This window comes from Lagopus muta, chromosome 4 (genome assembly GCF_023343835.1).
Source record: "Lagopus muta isolate bLagMut1 chromosome 4, bLagMut1 primary, whole genome shotgun sequence".
NCBI classification, from domain to species: domain Eukaryota; kingdom Metazoa; phylum Chordata; class Aves; order Galliformes; family Phasianidae; genus Lagopus; species Lagopus muta.
In genome coordinates, this window is record NC_064436.1 from 41619039 (window position 1) to 41640920 (window position 21882).

A 21882-nucleotide genomic window follows, 5' to 3' on the forward strand; every position below is an offset into this window, starting at 1 on the left:
ACAGTAACAGAACTATAACTGCCAACTGCACAACACATCTGTAGGTTGAGCCCACAACTCTTTCAGTTGCTTTCACTCCATAATGTATGAAAACCAGGTTTTTCAAACAAAATTCTGTAGTCTGACATCTTCTTTCAGCTCACCTATGAGGAAACACGTGCATTTTGACAGCAAGGCATATTGAGTGTTCTAGCAGCTCCAACTCACTGAGATGCTCCCCAGTATTCCAATGCCACGGTGCTCAAGCTGAAGCAGAGCCCAGCAAACCTCGTGGCACAGTGGCTTTACAGCTACTGGTGTCAGACTATCTGCAGGAGTAATGCAGAGATCTGTAGAGACGTGAGTGAGATGATCCCGAGAGCAGCAAATGCAAAAAAGTACTTCAAATTCAAGTGTACTTTAAATTCAAGACATTATATTCAAGTGAAAAGATGACTAAAACAGAGAAGACGAGGAAAAAGACTGTGGCAAGGAAAGTTTTTTGTAATATATTGGAAAAATTTCCCAAAATTGGAAAAATTGGTTCCAAATGGAATATAAATTGACGAGTGCCTTTTAAAAACCTATGGGCTACATCTGTGAAAATACAATAGCTGTAGATCTCATTCATAAGCTGTACATCTACTTTTTATGATTTTGTGTTTAGTAGCAACATTATTTAGAATCTGTTATTTCTCAATCATTCAATTCTATAAATGAATTTTTGAACTTTACTTGCACTTATAAATATGTGAGTGTTCACGTGAAGCAGTCAGACAGATCTGTACAGCTATTGCACAGCAGATGGACAGAGAAGTAAGCTCTTGTTCTTAGGTGAAATACAATTGCAGAACAGATCTCCTCACATAGCTTCAGTGAAAGGATCATGCCTACAGAATGTACACATTGCCCTTGAAAAGACAGCAGAGAACCTGAAGAACTCACAGTTCTCTCCAGTGAAGGCAACAAAAACTACCAAGAACATAAAATAACTCAAAGGAGGCATTCTTAAGAACAATAGATTTGTAAAATATTTTATGGTAACGTCAGAGAATTTACTGTATATCCTGAACTTGCAGAAAGCAAACCAGTCATGATTAATCCATAAAAAATTTAAGGTGCAAAATGAAGTTTTACATAAATTGTGTTAGTGAAAAACAGTCTTCGTGTAAACAAATACTTCCCCTTCCTTATGCTAGTATTTATTTAGTGCCAGTTCAAAATGTTTTGATTTATTTACCATTCTCACAATAAAAAGTCTGCAATTTTCAAATGCTGTGTTAAACATGCAGTAGTAGATATGGCTAAGTCCTCTGTGGATATCTAATGCAAGCTATAAGCTCTGTGTTCTAATGCTGGATTGCTCCATACTGACATCAACTGAGTGACACCAGCATGAACAAGAAGAATGGAAGATAAGGATTTATCATTACTTCAGCAATGAATTATTAACTGGGGCTGCGGCATCCAAAAATCACTGAATTTGTTATAAACAAACCAGCAAATGCTTCTGAAACTTGAGCCAGAAGTACAGCTTTAAAAGAATGGGTATCTTCTCCTGTCCTTGGCATTCTAATTTTATACCGTGCAACCGTGCACCCTCCTGTCACTCACAACCTCAGTGCTGGCTAACAAATACAGAGTAAGCAGCAAAAAAGACAAAAATATTTACCTGGATCATATCCTCCATCATAATTCAGTGGCTGTAGAAGTAAAGCAGCTATTACTTACCCTGTTTCTAATGATTATTAGGAAAATCTCTCCTAAATATGTGTACTTGGAGAAGAGCTGGCCAGTCATGTATAACAACTTTTCACTTCCATGAGCATAGAGAACTAAGTGCTGTATGCCAAATTCCTCCAAGGAAAAATTCTGCACATAGTGTAGGTACATAACACCAAAGACCTCTATTTTCTGCTAAAAATGAAATAATGCTTAAACTTGATGTCCTCAGAAGTTTTGCAAAAAAATCAACCTCATTTAGGTGGTACTCACTCAATACATAAATGAATTGAGTGAAAAGGGAGTCCTTAGTATTAACAAAAAGCCTATTAGTACTAAGAAAAATCCTATTAGTTTAACAAAAAGCCTATTTGAATATTAGTGATAAGAAAGTCTTACAAATGAACCATTTTCTTTAAGCTTCCCATAATTTTGTCTATTTGTCCACTAACTTCCATTCTCAGAAACAGTGTAGAATGCAAATACTTCTTGCTATTTCCACAGTTGTTATAAGCCAGTGCAGTTCAACTAAGGTCAGTGGCGCCCTTTTAAACATCATCTTAGGATCCAACCCCTTATGCACATTTACTTCTAAAATGTTTCAGATGAAAAAGCCTTGTGTGTAAACAGAAATGGCATGTTACAGAACTTCTGTCACCACTTATGACACCAAACATAGCAGGGGTTTTCTCGTTCTCTAATTTAAGCCTTAAGAGTCTATGCAAATACAAACTTCTCCTACATAAGTGATCTATGAATACCCACCAAACTGCATGACTATAGTTCATGTAAACCACAATTTATAATAGCCTGTCTATGTTAAATGGAAGACAATATACGTTGTTATATTGCCATATAGTAAACGGAAGATGACAGAACAACAACTGAAGTTCTACCTGTGCCCACAGAAAGCAGATGCAGGACGTGTCTGAACACCGCATTTGCCTGTGGAAGCATTGAAACAGATGCAGGCTGTTCGGTGGCTCTAAAATAATTGTTGGGTTTTGCCATTTTTGGTTTGTAAAAAATAAATTTATAAAGGACTTCACGTACATTTTTTAGACTAGCTCAATCTTCTCCCTTTACAGAAGTACTATTTCCATAATGGCAAATGTGTGTAACAACTTCCTGACTTTGCTGCATGAACACAGCCTGCTTCAAAGATGACGCATTTTTGTTTGTGCTATCTCAAAACAATGTGACATATCCTTCCTTTTTCCCCACCATACAATTCTGCAATTAAGGAATTACAAAAGAGTAAATGAATTAATTTTGAACTGAATGCAGTGAGTCCAGTTGTAAAAGTAGGCACTTAAAACAAGCGAGACTCCTGCATTTCTCTTCTCAGTAAACTTCTGAGCTCTGAAAGCTGGATTTGAAGAACCTCACTTGTTCTTCAAACCACTTGTTTGAAGAACCTCACCTTCAACTTTTAATACAGAAATTCACTCTTTTTAAGAGCTATGTAATATCAGAATAACTAGAAATCTGTTTCTCATGTAGAGGATTTCATTTGTAAAAATACTGTTTTAGTGACATAACTGAGGCCATATGCAATTAAACAGCACTTTTGTCAAGCTATGTTCCAAGGCATGAGAAGATGAAAATTCCCGTCTCACTGATGTCGATCTCTTATCTGAGAAAACTTACTACATGAGCTGATAAGCTATTTAAGAACACTGTTGTTTTTTTTCCCCCAAAAAACTCACACATCTTTTATGAAGTTAGAGGACGCTAAGAAACATGAAACAAAGTCATTTAAAAGCAGTCCTACCTTTTCCTGTAAAAAGTCAAGCATCACAGGACTGAGTTTGTAATACATCCTCACGGCAGCAAGGTTATCGAACCATTTCATTTGTTTGCCAAAACATTAGTGTAGGTGAATAAAAAGCCAAATTGTAGTGAACAGCCACCCTCAAACACCTCTTGGCTGACTGTTCAGCAACTATACAGTTTCACACAGTTTTGCCTGTGTGACTCACAGAGAGAGAGGACAGGCATTAACACTGACAACTGAGCTGTTTTCAGACACTACTGTTGTCACTGTTCATGCAGCAGATTTCCTTGAAGTATGACAGCAGGAAACAAATATGGGTGTAGCTGGACAGGCACACAATTGTTTTGAACTTCCACTGGATGCAGAGTTACCGTGTCGTGTAGAGGTCAGCGCAGTCACAGAGTTTCTCTTGCTGAGAGGTGGTATCCCAACTGCTTATTTGATTCATCCTTACAGCTCCTGCCACTGTTTTCAGGCAGACACAGAAAGTATTTAACACCAGAGACAGGCTGGCAGTAGCATTATGAGAGACATTCTCTCCACTTTGCTTTTGAAGAGACTTTTAAATAGGTGTATAAGAGGAGCCTTGAAAATTCTGCTCAGGGGATAAAAAGAGGTAATTCTGTAATGTGAGCTAACTTTCAGTAGTCACAAGGGACAATGCGGTGCATCCACTAACAAAATCCTCTCTGTATTAGTTTAGACTGCTAAGGCTTCTGCTAAGCAAATTATCCACAAAGGATCTCAGAGAAAATTAACCACGTTGTTTTAGGGTACTTGGACTCCTTTATCAAAGTCAGAACAAGGAATTGCTGTGACCTTTGACAGAACCTGTCATTTTATCATATATACAAAACAAAGAAGGGCAGGAGAAAATGCCTGCCAGAAATTGTACTGAAATTTCTGAAATTTTATATGCTTTTTGATTCCCAAAGCCAGGTTACCACTCTTGTAAGTTTGGCTCCTTATTCAAAAATAAACATTCTTTGCAACTAAGTGCAGCTGATTTTTTTCACTGGTCACGAGGCACCTTGGCAGTTGTACCAAATGCAACTTAAATCTCACTGAGGCCATCAGACAGAGGGAAATAGCTGCAGAGGGGAAGAGGATTCCCCCAAATACTGAAGGAATTGATCTCATAAAGTTCTCTACACCAGGGATGAACAGCTCAATGCAGCACACAGACTGTGCAGCTCCACAGAACAGGATCTGGGAATTGTGCTGGACTTCAAGCAGCACACCTCAACAACAGTAAAGGCAAACTGCAGAGGGATGGTGTTAGTTAGCAAGAGCATCACCAGCAGGTCAAGAGACGTGATCACTTTGCTCACATCGTAGAAATATGCTACTGTTGTTGAGTGTTTCACCTTTCTTTCAAGGCATGGAATCCAACCAATCTGAGATTATTAATTTTGCAAAGTTAAACTCATTGAACTACAGAAGTAAAACACCTTTACTACTGTTACTTCAATTTTAGATGCTCATCAAGTATATCTCTATCTCTGCTTTGAGCATTCAGGTCAGCTCCAATAACAGTTCAAAAAGTCTTTCATCAGATAAGTAATTTATCAAATAGGTAAAGCATGCATTTTTTGCTATGAAGAAATTGTTCAATAACCAGACATGTTTCTCATACTGTGTAAGAATAGGCATATCACCCGTCTAGTCATTGTAATCCCCCCTTCATTTGTGTTGTGACACAGCACATTTACCTTAACAACCTCAATAAAATGTTAAGACAATAGAAGGTGGAGCAGAAGTGTCATTATGTATTATTTGGATACCCAGATGGAGCAAGACACCTGTCTTATCTGATGACTATGAAAAGAGACACTGATTTGACAGTGTCCACAGCTAGGGAAAATACTGCACTGTTAAAAACACTGTAATTGTTTGTTTGTTTCTTAATTAACAGCAAGCAAAGACTGCACAAGAGGAGGAAGGAACATTAAATGATCTTTACGATCTCACCAAGAAAACAGCAGTCAGAAAAGAAGCTTAGGAACATAAATGGATTTTAGACATCCCCTGAGTGCATCCAAAACTACTGCATTGCATACAATCATGTGACTGAAAGTGAACATTGTAGAGATAAGGGAGAATTGCATTCTCTGTAGCTTAGCTTTAGAATACAACTGTCAAGTTTCATTTACAAGAAGCTGTACCAGCATCTGTTTATAGTATATGACACAAAATCTTAGCATGTGCAAGCTCATTTTTGGCACAAACTTAAGTCAACTGTAAGGTGGTGATTTTTTACAGCTGTTTTTGAAGCAGCAAACAGAAGTTCCTAGAGTGATGCCATGAAAATCATGATTGTAAAAGGGATCAAAATATATAAACCTACCTGGCCAACTGTCATAGGATTTTCAGCATTCCAAACTTTCTGACATAAAGGCCACACAGACATCAAATTAGAGCAACCTCAGACATATTTCTATTCTCCTCCATAGGGCATTTAAATACATTAGCCATGCTCACACATTGACTAATAGCTTTTGAGACTCATGTTCAACAGCTATAGCTAATTTATTAGCTGTCAAAACTACCACATCACATTAACAGCTCACAGCACAAATAACAATACAAAGGCAAATGGCCAGCTCTATAGCAGCTGTTATAGCTAGCTTTTCACTGCATATTTTCATTGGAAACTGTAATTAAAGGAGCTTGGTTCACTTTTGACAGTGACTTTATTTTTTTATGGTTTTTTTTTTCAGTTTAAGTAGCAAAAAAACCTCAAGCAACAACACAAAACTCACTGACTCTCCAGCTCCCTTCCCCCATCAGCAGTCAGTGCAAGGATCAGGACCTCAATATCCCAACATTAAAAGACAGCCCCTGGGGAACAGCACTATGACTGCACCTTGCCTTTCTAATATGGGCCAGAGAGAGGAGAACCATGCATCTTTGGTAGGCTCTACTGACAAAAACTATCTGGCTGAGAATTTGCACAACAGTGTTATCACATACTTTTTTTTTAAAATTATTATTCTTTGCTAAGGCCTTGAGAAGCAGGGCTAGTTTCCTTCCTACAATTTTGCTGCATATTCTTTGATAGCCATTACTTCTCTTCAATCTGGAGGTGTTTCCCCCATCAAATAATCAAAGTCACTAATTCTATATGCACGTAGTCTACACCACAGAAAACCACTTGTGATGTAGGGCTGGATTAGTCTCTCTTCCACTTTACAGAATAACTACAAGAGTCCTAAATCAAGGACTTCATTCTTGCAACTTGAGTGGGACTAAATGCTTCAGAACTCTCTAGGATTGACTACTAAGCAAACCTGTTCCTCATGATAGAAAAATTTGTGTTTGTTAAGCAGTGGTCTAGAATTATCTGAGTTGTGTTATTTGCACTTCAAATGAACATAGTCTCAGGGAAAACGTTTCAGACTTCACATCATTCTTTCCAACTTCTCTTCTTCATATTACCACATGCAGCCATCACTATCTACCTTCTCACAGTCATGTAAGGCTTTTAACCGTGAACATTCCCACCCTTTTGCCTAATCTCTCAGCCCTCCATAACTGAAGTCTTTACACTCCTTCTTCACAATGCTTACAGAACAACAGAGTATTTCAACACAGTCGAATTTCTCATAAGGAGCCTGTATTCTCTATACAGAAGCCATCTCTCTATCTTCCCTGAAGTTATTATGCTAAATTCAGTACACTTCTCTTAAGTCCTATGTAAAGTTAACTGTAAAAGTACACCTACAATTACCCAACTGGTTGCTCTTCAATCCTCCTTGAAGTGTAGACTTCTCTTGATTCAGTGTTATTAAATCATGCTGTTGTTCCCAGTCACACCAAGGTAACCAATGATGACAACTTTTAAATCCATTTAACAACCTCTTTCATAATCACTGAAGTTTTGCCTGTGCTTTTTTATTGATTATCTTCATAAGAGGACCACACTTGCCCCACCTATGACAAAAATAGATGTGTTTTCTGATGAAATCAACTTAAGGGGCATGTCATAGTATATTGTGCTCACACTTCATGGCATTTTCACACAGTTGAGTCCAATAGGCTGCTGGCAGAGAGATTATCAGAAACTCCATCTTAAGAAAAGCATTTTGATATTCCTAGTACTGGTAACACACTACTAGAAACTGTAATTAGTAACTAGTCAGACAAGATCAGACAAGATGGCAACACAGAGCTCCAAATAAATTCCCAGTGTCTACCATACATTCAGTTCCACAAAGATCATCAGAACACAGAAAAAAATCAAAATTATAAGCAAAGCAACCCTTTTCTGATGTTTTCACAACTTCGTATTGCCTGTGTGCTTAGTTATCCTATGCAGGAAAGAAAACTTTCTTCTTATTTTCTGCATATATAGATCTAGATCTCAGCATCTAATTAAAAACAAACAAAAAGAAAACAGCAACAGGTTTTTTTTTTTCCACAAAGACCTTGTGCTATGCAGTTATATTTTTAATGGAAAATTTTCATTACAGATCCCTTGCCCTTGAGCTAGTCCTATGAGTACTACAAGCACCTACTAATAACATGCGTGTCTAATTAAATCATCCCCAAACTGCAAATGTGCAAATCACTTTTTGTATATAGACAATTGTTTCACAAGATTCATTAATCCCTTTCATTTAAATCTTTCCATCCTGTCTGTACTAAGAGGAAACGAGTATTCAGATCATATTTGAGAAAGGTGTGTCATACAGTTTTCAAAGTGCAGATCATAAGGAAAAAGAAGAGGGAGTGCATTCTGAGTTTTCACTTTCTCATTAAAAAAAACCAAGAAACTAACCAATGCAGGGCAAGGCCACAAGGCACACAGCAGGATTCTGCTGCTGCCTTGCCCACAGTGAGTATGGTTGAGGCAGTGCAGCACCTATGTAGATCATGTCCCTCAGAGGAGCCTCAGTTAACCTTAGTGCTATGATTAAAGGCATCTTCACTGAAAATCCACCTACCCCTAACTGGACAGATAGGCAAAGAGGGTACTTAAGAGCTGGATAACAGAAAAGAGCCTGAAAAGAGTTTTGTTTCCTTAGACAGATGAGGCTGCTGCACATACAAGCCTTACCTGGAGGAAGCAAAGAACCCCAAATAACCTTTGATTTCCACAGGCTCACAAACGTGATATCATAGCTTTGAGGCCTTGTACCAATTCTGTGTTTTGGTGCTGTGTTATGCTACAACATCACAGTAACACCACAGTGCAAACGCTACATTTGCTTAACAGACCACTGCCTGGAATTTAGGCACACTCCATCAGAAATTGCGCTGCTGCTCTGCTGACTGTTTGGCACAGCACATGCCATGTGTACGCATGAAAAGGAGGCCAAGGGAGAGCCAAGTGGTAATGAGAACTGGCAGCGAAGAAACTGATTATTTATCAGTTCTAGCCAGATTAAAAAGACTTAAAGTGAAAAAATAAAAATATTTCCATATGGCACAAGTGTTCTAACATGAGACAATCTGCAAAGTGAAGATAAACTACTGCCTTCTGATATTTTCTATTAATAACTGAATTGAGGCATTTCCTGTCACGGCACTTAATGCAGTGTGTTGAACAGACAGATGCAGTACATACCATGAAACAACGGAGTTTTCAGATTCATCTGCCTGAAGTTATAAGATTGTTTAACACTAGAACTGCAACAGATTTCCACTTATACCTTTCTAATTTAAAAACATCACGACTCTGATTCAAAGTCCTTAATATATGCTTATAAATTATATGCTTTCTGTGGCATACAAGCATATGCTTCTCTGTACAAGGATGGGATTATTTCCAAGCTAAGTGTAATCACACACTGTAGGAATCTGCCTCATTTTGGTCTAGAAAAACTTCTGTTCAGCAGACTTATATATAAGGAAGCAGACATTTTTTCTTACAGTTAGCTGAGTCCAGTTCATTTACCTTAAAAGAACTCTAAACATGTTTTTGGCAAACATAGGAACTAGAAAAGCAGCTTTAACCCTGCATTTTTGTATCAGCGCGAGTTCAGGAATATTTTTATACTTTCTGCTTCGTCAAGCATTTTGTACAAGCTTTTTCTTTTCTTTAATTCATTCCAAGAAGTTCTACTCCAAATATTTTTTCCATATCTAGCCACAATATGTTGTTTCTTTTCTAAGAATAAACAGTAATTCAGTTTACAAAAATGTCAAACTCTTTGATGTGAATGTATCTTTATATAGTAAAAGCATCCAAAGCCGCCTTGTCTGGTATGTAGTTATAAAGGGGCAGCCTTGTTAGGCAGGAACCTATAAAGTCCAATTTCCCTACATGCCTGACTGGTCACACAGAAATTCCCAGTATGAACCACAAGATTATTTATCCTTTGCTTCTCTTTTTATTTATTTTTAATTGTACTAAATGAGAACTTATATCTTTGACTCCCAGTATACTTAATACACTTGCTTAGGCGAAAGAATCCTGATGATACCATATCAAACCCGCATCTTCAGCAGTCGTCAGAGGATTCAGGCATTACAGTATTAGAAGTTGTAGCATTTTATGAGATGGGGGAAGGATCTTTCAAATTACCTGTCAATTTCCAAAAAAGAATAACAATCCAAGACGTTGGTACCATTTGATACTGCATTACTGATTGTGTCTGATGGCAAAGATTAAATTATGTTCATATTGAAACCTGTTTGCATCAATTGCAAACTGGTAGCAATTAATCTTAAAAAGCTTGATGCACCTCTGAATTCAGAAGAGCATCACAGATTTCCCCTCAGAGCAATAAAAATGTTATGACTTAAAAACTTAATCATTTATTTTAATGCTATTAAGTATTTGGCACACACCATAGCCTAACAAATGATCCAAAAAACCTAACAGCAGGTACACAGCAGACTATTTACATGTCCATAGGTATTCTCTGCTGACAATTACGACCAGATTTAGAACAAAGTATTTAACCTACTCAAGGAAATAAAGGAAAACTGTACCAAATGCTATTGAGAGTCTTAGTAAGTACATTTTTGCCTAAAGGCAAAATTGTTACTGAAAATATTTTGCTAAAAACCAACAAATTCAGAACAAAACAGCCAACAAGAACAGACAAATATGCCAAAGCTTTCAGTATTATTTAGAGAGATGCAGTACAGTCCTTGAAGAGGGAATTCACAAGCAATTTCTTAATAAACAAGAGGCATACACAAAGATACCAAAGCCTGCTGTCTCATTTCTTGCAGAATGCCTAGGGACACAACCTATATAGGTACAGAAAATTATCACAATTCTTAGATTGGGATTCAGTTACCTGAAGAACTTAGACATGCAATAAATTGATTGTAGTGTACACAACTTTTAAAGGGTATGTAACATACTATTGCCTATTGTTCAGAAACCCCAAGCTGGCTTAACTCCTACCTAACAGGTTGCTAAAGCAAACTATAGGATTAAAAATTATCTTTTCTGCTAAGAACAGCACAGTTCTAGCATTTTACTTAAGCACAGCTTACTAGTGCAGGTATGGCTTACTTTTCTTTCCTAGAACCACACCTTCCTGCTTGAATATATGTATGTCTTTACAGACTCTAAAGGAATTTCAGAAATTTCAAGCTCTCTCATCTGGAAGAAAACACAGAAGACACTGTATTTCTGCACTGAAGTCAGTAAATTCTGACAATAGAGACATGGGCCTTGGCTCTGTAACATTTTGGAAGCAGTTTGGTCTATGTGATAAATGGAAGCATGCCACTGTACCCTACCAGTCAGGTAGCCTAAAAGGAAAAAGCATGGAAGTGCAACACATTTAAATCATAGAGCTCTCTTCCTCTTATGTGTGAGGGGTTTCTGTTTTGTTTTGTTTGTTTGTTTTTGGTTTTTTGATTTTTTTTTTTTTTTTTTTTTTTTTTTGAGGCTAAATATGCACGTGTTTAACATCTGACCAAATTCTTTGTTAAGATTCTAGAATCAAAGGCAAAGCAAGAAGTTTGGACAAGTGTTTTTAAATAAACAACCTGCACATGCCCAACTTCTTGCACTGCATGACTTTTTGAAGGCAGGAAAAATTATGCATTCCTCTGCACAGATCACAAACACCACAACATGTGGGAATATAAACAAATTCTACTGGGTGATTCCATGAACTGTCAGGAACAAGATTCCATTTCATTTTTTGAACATGGACTCCTTAAAATATATAAGTGGAACTAGTTTATAATGGAACTAGCTTAACAACTCAATGCAATATTGAGTGTAGGTAACTGTATGGCTATAGCTATGTGCCTCCACCCTGCAACTGCATGCATATAAAATATATAAACAGAGGGATACCTGCATACAAACATAATATAAACCTATACACAGCATGCCAATGTCAAACATCTGAAAGACTGTATATAATAACTATATAATTCATAATGTATATAATAACTATATAATTCAGGGCCATGAATTGCTTCTTAGAATGCACTTGATATTTTCATTCAGAAGAAAATGATATGTAGCATAATACTGCAGAAAAGAAACTAAAACTTTCCAAATGTTTTAGGAAAATCTCTGGATAAAATTACAAACTCTAAGATTATAATACTTGTGCAGCTAAGCGTTAGCACATCTTCTGGACCAGGGACAACACTTGATTTTTCCTGTTCAGGTGACAGCAGTTAAATTTCATGGGATGGTTTAATTCACGATAATCTCTTGAGCCAATCTCTGCTAAGAAAAAGCCCAGACCTAATGCTTCTGTAGAAGGCAGTGAGAAGCAACATTTGAAATAGCTGCAAAAGCCTACAGACACATTTATGGAACAAATTCCAAAATGCCATCTAACAGTCCAGCTAAGGTCAAAATACACAACAAAATTCTGAAGGTGGTGACAATCAGCATATGGAAAAAATTTCATTTCTATTTTTGTTTGACTGATACAGTAGATTGAAAAGGAAGTTAAAAATCAGAATCACTGATGCCATCTGAAGAGAAGCATATAAGTGGAGAGAATTATTTTTAAAAGCACATTGTCTTGCATATTTTATACTTGTATATTTCTATTTGCCATAACTTTTGAGTGCAGCAAATTTAAATATAATTCAGCTATAAAAGATGGCATGGTATTAGGAACTTCACTTATTTCAGATCACTTATGTCTATCACGATATACAATTCTGTCATTCTGAGAGGCATACTGAACAAATTCAATATACTCTATTTCAAAACTGTACATATGATTTGTATCTCAAAATTGAGTTTTTAAAATACTTTTTTCAAGTAGCTTTAAAATATTTCAGTGCCAGCCATTTTACACAGAAAACAGAAATGAAATCTTAATCCAGTACTCCAAAATTCACATTATTTACGTTATGCAAAAAACAGCTGTAAGGGCTTCAATTCTTAACACAAGTTACTCTTCTTGCAAAATTGAAGCAAACTCCTTTGAGATGATCAAAAAGTTACACCACAAAGGTAAAAAGCCCTTCACTGAACTTGCCACAATCACATTACTAAAATATCTGATGCATCATTGCATTGGCACCATTGACCACTTGAAAGACTGGCTGATCATATAAATTTATGTACAACTTGCCAAGGAAGAGCATTCAGAATGGAATGGAAACACAGAGTTTACTTGAACATTCTAATAGTGAAAAATCATTTTACTCTTCAGCTTTCACTTCTTTTTGTTTGTGAACATAATGTCCCTGTGACTATACAGGATTACATTGCGTAATGATTTCCTATTGACCAGTTAACTGTGGCTCAGAACAAGTCAAGGTCGTATATTTTTATGCCAAGCCACAGCTATATCCCTGAAGTGCTCCATCAGTCACGTAAAATCAGAATATTGCTGATACCTTGTTAATGAAGAGTTTGCTTCAAATCAATGCAGTCCTCTGATAGGCTCCTACTGGAATACACAAGAACTGAAAAAAAAAAAAGAAAAAAAAGAAATTGAAACTTTATGGTTCAAAAAACCTTAGCGTTTTTTTCCAGTAGTTTAATTCATAACCAAAATATATCTTTCCCAGGTTCATAGAATGATAGAATTGCTGGGTCGAAAAAGACCTCAAAGATCATTGAGTCCAACCTAACCACACTACCCTAACTCTAACAACCCTTCACTAAATGATGTCCCTGAGCACCACATACTAATAGTTTTTAAACACATCCAGGGATGGCAACTCAACCACCTCCCTGGGGAGCCTATTCCAGTGCTTAACAACCCTTTCTGTAAAGAAGTTTTTCCTGACATCCAACCTAAACTTCCCCTGATTGTAATAGCTGAGTATAATTTGGGACAGCCTTGACCAGCCCATAGATGAGTACACCCAAGTGCATAATACAACGTGCACTTACTGCTTCCAGTGAAAATTAATGATGATATTTACATATACCCAAAGAAAAACCAGATGTAAATGATATATTTGTATAAGCAAATTGGCCAGCATATCAGAAGTAATGTATGCAATTATTATCATATATATGAAATGGTCTGTATAATTACAGGCAATATTTGAAAACACTTGATATCTTGATAAATGTTCTGTATGCCTCTGTGCAAGCTACTACTCAACTTGACCTCAAGTGTAGGTCTTTTCAGATCTTAGCCATGTCCTTATATTCACTAGTCCACCTGTCATGAATTTTGCCTGCCAGCCGTTGTTCACAGATGCTCATCAGACAAGCTTATTTCTATTTAGTTACGGGGTGCTACTTGTTCAGCAGCTGCCCTCAGTGAGAAGTTTTTTAATAGCGGCTGTTGGGCACTGATGATATTAAGCCCATATTTCTAAGGGAAATAACATTCTTGATGGAAAAAAAAAAACAGAAAAGAAAAAAAGAAAAAAAGAAAAAAAAAAAGTGTGGTTTTAGCTTTAGAGATCTTAGTTCTCACATTTTTCTTGTCCTAAGGGTGTGATTTTAGGAACACTAATACAGTCTCTTAAAAAAAAAAAGACTGTAGTTCTTTTTCTTTTTTTTTTTTTTTCTTTCTTTTAAATGAAAGACTATTACTATCTTCTGAAGCACACTTTCATAATATCAGCAACTTCAATGCTACTTATTTTGTGTTTTCAACTTAAAAAGTAGATTTATATCCTTCTCTTTAATAAAAGTTGTGGTTCTTTCTTCACTCAAGTTCTCTTTAAAGATCAATGCAATGTAATATCCTGTAGATCAGCCTTCAAGTAACTATATAAGGTCTGTAACTCAGAACAATGACCAACTTGTGGATCACAGCTAACTGACATTTGCTACAAAGTGGATGCCTTTCAGTTGAGAGGTACATTAGAAATGAACTCTTTTGAGAAATGCTGAAAGAGATGAGTGCCTTATCATCAGCTGTTCACAAGAAGGAATTGGGAAATAGATAACAAACATACTTGAAACAGAGAAAATCTCCTACATGAGATTCACTTTGGTAAATACGAAAGAGAATGGAATCTGGTCGTATATAGCTCTAGGCAATCAGCAGCTCCAAAAGTGAGGTAGCTTCTAATGCAAGAAGAAATCCTAAGTTTTGAGGAGTCTCCTAATAGGTTCTTCACTCCAAAACTGGAGATGGTGGACAAAAATCTTCAAAGTTCAATGTCTACCTTCTAAATATAATTGCTGCCCTTACTTGTAAAAGGCAATAGGTTTTGCACTGACCTGTTTGACTGAACTTAAAACACTGACAAACTAACAAAAATTCCTTTTCCTCCATGTGGTTATGTAATTCAATCCTACGTATGACGCCAGGAACCACGAAATATTTGCCTAGACTAGGTAGATTCAGCAATCTCCTCAGTAACTGTTGATTTGTACAATTCTGTCCCAGATACAAAAGTTTCCATGCACAAATCTCTATGCCCACTACTAGCAGTCATGCAGTTTCTGCATTTTCTGAATTTGCCTCCTATAAAAACATCAAAAGCCTATTCTGAGCATCATCAATGTTAAGTTACAAGACATATTCTTGCTATATCTCAGGTAAAGTTGGTCAAATAGAATAACGTTCATACAAAACTTAATAAAAAACATTCCTATTCTGTAATGAAACACTTCTTGAAAACTCTTTGTTTTCAAGGGCCACAAAATTCCCCACTCCCTTATTTTCCTTTAGCAATTACCTTATCTGGTCTGGTATCATTCTGACGTCCTCATGTCACTAGCTTAGAGCACTAGGAGAGTTAATACAGTTAATTAGAAAGCACTCAGGAACCATGCTCAACAGGATGAAAAGCACCACACAAAAACCTGTATTGAATCTCCTGGGAATCTGGAACCAGCTTTTTTTTTAAATTATTATTATGAAGACCCCTCAGTGACAACACTGCCAAGTACTTCTAGTCTGGCTTGCTTACAATTGCCTCATGCTAATACTATGCCTGTCCTTGTGCTAAAATAGTTACCAGATTACATGCATTTGGGAGATATGAGTGCAGACAGCTAGCCTGCTGTCACAAACAGACCACACAAAGCATTTAACCGGAGAGAGAACACCTAAGGGTCTGCATGCATTTGTTCCATCCAAAGATAGTGCTTGTATTACAGCACCCTTATTAAACCTGAATACCTGCAATCTCTTCTCAGTTGTTATAATGCTGAACAACATGGGCCACTGACAAACATAGAAGTTACTCAGACAAGATTTTAACAGCTAGCACTTCAGGATCTCATGCATGGATGCTCTAATTTTCGAGCTCATCACTTTACTAGCAGGGATGAAATTACTCTGTTATGTTCTTAATGTCTAAGAGATGGAAATTCAGATGTCATTAACATACTGCACACACAGCAATCAGGGCACTCACAAACACTATTTGTTCTCCTTCTTTTGCTCCTCAGTTTCAGAGGGACAAAACTCCTTTCTACAGTGGTATTCCATGCACCATTTTAAATCTCATTGGCAAATACTTGACTCATTTCCAACACTTCCATTTACATTTAAACTTTGAAGGGATGCCACAGACTTCAATTCTTAATTTTATCTTCATTAGTTTGCAAAGATATTTTCTTTGAGGTTTGGAGACAATCACAGAAATTAATTTCCCTTGAGCACTGCTTCATGGGTTTTATCGAATGCTGGCCCTAATTTTGACATTTGTCATTAGAAAGAAGTCACTGTGCCCTATGTTGAATCTGGAGATACTATTCTGGAATTGACACCCCTTCCCTCCCCCTACACACAAAAATATGATTGCAGTTCCTCCCTCTGAATCCTGAAACGAAAATGAAGCCTCAGCATACATCTAGAAAATGTTACATAGCAATGAGCAACTCCGGACCACCACTGGCTGATAAGTCTTTTCATTCACCTTGATTGTATCATTCTTGTTTGGTTTGTTATCATGGACTACTATACCAGAACACTAAAGATGCAGTGCACAAGATCGTCACATGTAAAACACATCATATCACTTGTCACATTTAATGAATACAAGTACTAAAGTTGATAAGTGAAACTTTAGAATGTTTCAGGAGGCATAATATTCCCAGTTAACACTTTAAAAGGGTAGTCTTTAAAATAAATTTTGATTCCTATGTATAAGGATAGTGGAAAAGTGGCATGGTAAGTAGATAAAATTTCTATTTAGAAAAAAACATTCCACAAGAAAAAAATCTCTGTGCAGGTTTATTCAACCATGCATGCCTCATGTTTTTACTACAGCACATTACCCACAAACAATTTCTCCATCACTGAATACACTCAATTCCTCAGTGCTTAATAAATATTTGAGCCTAATTGAACTTAATGACTTTGTCAGCCTTTGAGATGGCACTGCAGACCAGCAAGAGGCTTTTTTCCTCTCATTGACTTTTTTTAGTGCACCACTTGATTTAAAAGCAAAATTCTGAAGACATGCTTAAGGATAAGTGAAAATGGAAAAAATCTGTTTTCACTATCAAGAAATACCAAAAGGGGCAAGTTAGTTATGCAAACCACGTTGCTCTCAAGAAGACTGCATTAGATACATCCCAGCTACCAAACAATTCTAACTGATAATCAAAAGCAGCTCAGCATCCCTGGGCTACTTGAAATGAAATCCAGGTATTCATACATAAAATAATCTCCCAATGTATTCTATAATTGATTATGCATTTGCAATTGAAGAGATACCTTATTTTTGTTGTTTTGTCAGAGATCTTTTTATAGCTTGCACTCAGGTTTACCATCTTTCATTTCCAACAGTTATGGATACCTTTCCTGCTTTAAGAAATAGCCATTCTTTTTCAAATGCTGGGTTGGATTTGTCTGACCACAGCTTATTACCAAGCTCAAAAAACAAGAACAACAACAACAACAACAACAAAAACAACAACAAAAAAAAACCTGGCATCGTAATTGTCTGCCCCAGAACAGAAGGGTTTTGCATGCTTGCCTTGATTCAGTTTCCCCTGACACCCACTCCACAGCAGCCTCATGTCAAGAGAAACAAGTATCACGTACTCCAACTTCTGGTGCTACTCGAGAGAACTTTTATCTTGAGGACTTGGTCCCATGCCATTACAAAAAGGTACATTTGGCATGCTTTCTTCCAACAAATCATACCTTTGTGGTATAACTTCTGGTGCTTTTCTGGTACCATTTGATGATATCATCTCTGTTTCATTTGAAACATCTATGCAAATCTTGAAAATATATCCCAATAGTCCCATTCTCAGAAATTAGGCTAGCTCCAGAGACAGAATGTTTCATATTTCATCTTAATTTCATTTTAAAGGATTTTATTTTGAAGTATTTAACTACCTTCTGTTAAATGGCTGATACTGGCAATACTGCTGAAATGTGCTGTTTCTGGAATTGCTACATGCATGCAATAAAATAAATTAAAACTACTGTAGATGCCTGATGAAACAAGTGAAAATGTTTAGATTAAATTTGTTTTAAGTACCTATTTTTTGCTAGAATTGCCTTACATAAATGATTTAGACTAATTTTCATCTATCAACTTTGCTTGAGGGAAGAACGTTGCCTCTGACTTTCTTCCTTGACTGGTTTGTATTTTCTTTTGTCATTGCTCACATTCTCTTTTGCCTACTGCATAATCTCTGGGATTTCCTACCTGTTGCATCAGAAATTTCTAAACTTGACAGGAATGAAGTCTGCATTAAAAAACATTTCTGTGAATATGAATAAGCAAATTCATTAGGCACTGTACAAGTCTAAAAATATTTGACTTTTGGTATCTGACACTGCTTTTAATATGATCCGTGGGGGCTAAATATGAAGCAACTTTCATGTTTATGAGTTAGTTGTAATATAGAATTTTTTCATGTACTCAACTTGAATAAAGTTTTGCAGAAAGTCCATAAAGCTATACGTATATTCTAAGAGGACTATTGATTATTATTATTTTTAACTTCAGTGCAAAATTGTAACTTGAATCCATTTATTGTCCAGTTTTTCCTAGAGAGCAAATTTTAACTGGGGGTTCAAGTGTACTGTTATCACTGTTTTTTTTTCTGGTACATTTTACTTTGAATTTTTTATTTCACCCTTTTTCTTTTTTCTTTTTTTTTTCTTTTTTCTTTTCTTTTTTTTTTTTTCTCCTCCTCCTCCCTGGATGATAGGAGGCATGGTTGTGATTTGTTTTAGAAAAACAGTGGTTAACCTACTATTGCATTTGTGAGCTTCGTGCATTTGTGTATTAAGTAACTATGTAGCCAAGGACTGGTTTTGCATAGCTCTATTTTATGATTGTATAAGAAGCCAGCTAAAATCATGTTGTTACACAAGCAGTACTTATGGCTTACGACTTAACAGCAACCTTGTAACTACCCTACCTACTATCTAGGGTAGTACAGAGTTGCCTTGACAAAAGAATAAATGGGTATTTAACTCTGCCCAGGGAATTGGGAAAGCTGACAATCATCCCAGTTACATACTGTGTTGAATATCTCATGGCTTGCCATCTACCAATTTTTACTCCGCAGTGATGTAAAATGGCTATTGTCTAAACCAGACTTTTTTTCCTTCATGAGGTCACTTAGTTCACCTGACTAGCTTGAAGAAAGTGCTTTGTATTACAAAAAATCATTATTTTGATCACCTAGCTCATAGTTGCAGCAGATTTTAAGATGCTAACAATATGAGATGTTGTTTATTTCAGGGGGTTTCTTTAATTACTTTGCAATGTTCTGTGATACTGTACCTCATGACTAATTTATCTGTGTACTACTCTTGTGGTGCCTGTGCTGTAGCAGAGAAAAGAGTGGTGCTAGCAATTTTTTTTTTTTTTTTTTTTTTTTTTTGTGTGTGTGGGTTAAGCCATAAATGTCATCAGCACCCAAAAAGATTTTACTTGAAGAGAACAAAAGAATAAAGGCTCTGTATAAAAAATAAAGTTGCCTCATTTTTCCTTAAATACACTCCTTCATTACTAACTTCAAGCCAGATGGACTCCAGGAAAAGTCAAGATCTTGACCCCCAAGTTACTGCCAGTAGCTACATTCTCCATTAAATGCCTTGGTCCCCAGCTCATTCAAACACATTAATTGAGAGACAAGACAGGTCCTTCCATTAAGCTGCAGTTAAATGTGCCAGCTGTGAGGCCCTGCCTCACAGCATCTCAGAGTAAAGAAGTCTAAGTGCTGTGAAGAATCAGACAGTTACATCACAAAAATATTTTGTATAGGTGCAAAGAAATTTCATATGCACATTTTCACTTCACACGATTGCTTATGCCCAGGCAATGATAATCTCTATATGATAGTCATGATAGTATGCATCATATATCAGTGACTCCCTTAATCTTTAAATCATCTGCTCATTCTGAGGTTAAGGGAGAAAAACGTTGATGCGGGCCTTGCAGTGGTGCTAAGGGAAGTAACTCAGGCTAACTTGTAGTGAAGACAGCTAATTTTCCCAACTTTCTTCTGAGACAAATGTCAGAATCTGGTTGACCCTTTGACAGCACTGACTGTTCACATGTTCAATTAGCCACCCTGGAAGAACAGTCCAAGCAGGCTAGTGTTAGCATTTGCCAACACCATCCTTAACTTCTGTTGTAAAAGTTAATGATAAGGAGAATGTAATAGAAGTGCTAATGGAATTTAAGCTTTATTCCAAATAATTATTTTTAGAATGAGTACTCCATGGAGCATAGATGTGGTTAAGACTACTGATCTGAAACAAGTAGGAAGGAAGAGAACAAAGCCATTTTTCTGTTCCCTCCAAAGTTACTGAGAACAAGTTATCCAGTTTTAAATTTGATCCAACCCTGTATAGGATGCATTTTCTCTGTTGCTTTCATTCTCTTACATCAGGACTACTGATCACTTGATGTGGGGTGAGTTGGACTCATCTACTGATTCAAGTGAGAATCAATCCTGGTAGGAAGACCAAAAATGAACACTCATTTTTGAACATACATTTTCAGTTAGATAAGTGTTATACTGACTTAAAATTGATTATGTCAGTGTAATAGTAACTGGCCTGCAGTTCACATGAATTTCATATCCAATCTGGGCATTCACAGAGAATAAGAGTTCACTACATCTCTAGCCTAATGTGCTTAATTACTCAACTGAAACTAGCAACTACCCAGGCAACCATATTTGTCTGAGACGATGGTGCCAACCATCAACCTTACATTTATGACCAGATCAGGAGAACATTATCATTCCAAAGAGCTGCCAATCTAAGTAAGCCTAAAAATGACAACTGACTGACCACACGAGATGCTTCACGCTGATGTAACATTGAGTAATTCAGAAAAACACTGCCTCAGTATCTTACAAATAACACTGCTAGACTAGTCTAATATTTTTCTAAGATTTTCTGATAAAACACTTTAGCGTGCAACCTGAAACAAATAATACAAATGAGTAAAAATCCTGCTATTCACAGAGTATCAGAAAGTAACTTGCAGGTTCTGCAGATGAAGATCCTCTGACGTGGAGCTGTCATCTGGATAGTTTTCTGTACACTTGCTGTAATGGTGCAGTGGAACACTACCTTAGAAAAACATTACAATTCATACTGTTGCTGAAATAAGGCTGTTATGTATATCTATATATACATAATGTTGCTGAAATAAGGCTGTTATATATATCTATATACATATATATATACACACTTTTTTTTTTTTTTTTTTTACTTTACTTGACTCTAGACTGAAAACCTAGACTCAGTTTGACTTCTCACAGTTCTCATTGTGAGCACAAAGAAGATCAAAGTAACAATATTGCAGTATACCCCAAAATAATCAGTAAAAAAAAAAAATATCATTTCAGTAATAATATTTTCATGGTGGAAACATTCATTAAGTACATTAGGAATTAGAAAAAAAATAGGAAATATTTTTAATTTTACATTTCATCATCATGACTGATTTTTTTTATTGTCTCTAACTGTCTAGCTATATATCCATGGAATGATAAACACAGTCCAAGCAGCTGAGCCTTCACCACATGACCTCAAATATTTCTGTCTTGTTATGGCTCCAGCTAGTCAAAAGTTATTTTCAGCAAAGGTTATCGAGTT

The 21882-nt window shown here is 36.4% G+C and overlaps 1 protein-coding gene across 3 annotated transcripts in view; it reads right to left on the bottom strand.

Moving 5' to 3' along the window:
- Nucleotides 1–21882, bottom strand: part of SORBS2 (sorbin and SH3 domain containing 2) — a 141979-nt gene that overhangs the window by 86248 nt on the left and 33849 nt on the right. For all 3 annotated transcript variants that reach the window (XM_048941150.1, XM_048941151.1, XM_048941152.1), the window contains one exon: nt 13268–13336. The gene's annotated coding sequence lies outside the window, so the exon portion shown is untranslated. The remainder of the gene's footprint in view (nt 1–13267; nt 13337–21882) is intronic.